Below are 1,862 nucleotides of genomic sequence, written 5' to 3'. Positions count from 1 at the left end.
CCGCCACGGGTTTGGATCCTATATAGTGATGGCCGGTGAGCTCACTGGTTGAGCGCAGTGCGGCCAGTCACCAAAGAGACAAAAACAATAAATAAATAAATAAATAAAAGTTAATTGAGATTAAATAAAAATAAAAATTCTGTTTTTCAGTTATACAGTTAATTGAGATTAAATAAAAATAAAAATTCAGTTTTTCAGTTATACTCAAGTGCACATTTATGTGTTGATAGTGGCTACTGTATTGGACAACACAGATACAGTACATCTCCATTATTCCAGAAAGTTCTATTAGAAAGTGCTGCTCTAAAAAGTTTGTCAGAAAGAAGGAAGCCACACCTATTTTCTTGGAAACACAGAAGATTTAATGGGCTTTGTTAACCACTGCAACATAAAAACTCAGAATATACAGTTTCATGTCTCTTTTGCTCTGAAATAAGCAAGTTCATTTGTTTATTCATTTGTTTATTTGTTCATTTGTTTATTCATTCATTCAACACACATTTACTGTGCACCTACCATGTCCCAGGACCTGTGCTAGGTTGTTGGGATAGAAAGATGAATTAAGAGACACAGCCCCTGCCTTCCAGGAGCTCACAATCTGATAGAGGAGGTGATGATCTTGGGTGGTGTTCTGAGAAGGAACAGATGTGTGGGGAGGGGAGAAAGGAAAGAGAAAGTTTCATTTTGGATATGTTGAGTTTGATGTGCTTGCACAGCATCCGAGCGAGTGTGCAGGGCTAGAGCTCAAGGGCAAAGTCAGGGAATAGAGATTTGAGAATCGCCAGCCTCAGGTGGTCATTAAACGAAGGGCCTTCCAAACCTCCTACAGGGAATGTGTGCAGAAAGAGGAGAAGGAACTAAGGACAAAACCAACTCCAGGAAATGCTAACATATCAGGTACAGGTAGAGAAACAGGGCCAGTGAAGGAGCCTGAGAAACCAAGAGGATCATCACAAGGAAGCGGGGTCACAGAAATCAGGGCTGGGATTGTCAATGGGTACAGAGAGGCCAAATAAGGTAAGGACTTACAAGTACCCACTACAGTTGATCTTGGTAAGAGCCATTTTAGTGGCAGAACAGAGTGGAAGCCAGTCTTCAGTGGGTTCAGGAAGAAATGGAAAGTGAAGAAAGACAGATAATCACTACCCAACTAAAAAAAAAAAAACTCATCTATGGAGATTATGATCCAAGAGTCTTCAGCATGTTTATTGACTGCATTAAAGACAAGTGGGTGGAGAAATGTCTAGGATCCAGAATGAAGAAGGAATAATAGACGGAGCAAGGTCGTGAGAACGTAGGAGGGGAAAAGGGTCCAGAGCTCAGGTGGAGAGTTTAGCTTTGGAAGGGTCGACTCTCATTCCACTGGGCTGGGAGGGAAGGAGGGTAGGAGGGGCATAGACACAGACCGAGATGCAGCCTTCCTGTAAAACCTTCTAGAGAAGAGAATGTCCTCAAAGAAGAGCCAAATGTCAGGTACAAGTACTCTGCAAAAAGGTAGTCCATTTGCAGAGTTTTCAGCCCCTGGACAGGGTTCAGAGGAGGCACTGGGTCATTCTGGGGAATGAAAGGGTGGGGATACAGGAACTAGCATTTTAGGCAGAGATAACAAATATGGGGCCTGGTAGGATCACTTGACTTCAAGATTTTAGGTGGAGCTCTGGGGTCAACCATAGCCCCTGGTTGTGTAGAAATTTAGATGACACCCCCCCACCATCTGAAGGGCTTTGTTCCAGAATCCCCCAAAACATTGATAATAAATCTGGGTCTCAGAAGATAACAGGATAATAGGCCAATCTTGAGATTGGTTGATTCCCAAGACCCTCACTTGTCACATGAAAATCACAGCAGCCTCCCAGGAGATG

Source organism: Galeopterus variegatus, unplaced genomic scaffold, assembly GCF_000696425.1.
Source record: "Galeopterus variegatus unplaced genomic scaffold, G_variegatus-3.0.2 Scaffold9558, whole genome shotgun sequence".
Classification (NCBI taxonomy): domain Eukaryota; kingdom Metazoa; phylum Chordata; class Mammalia; order Dermoptera; family Cynocephalidae; genus Galeopterus; species Galeopterus variegatus.
The sequence above is the reverse complement of the archived record's forward strand: the minus strand, read 5'-3'. Positions refer to the sequence as shown.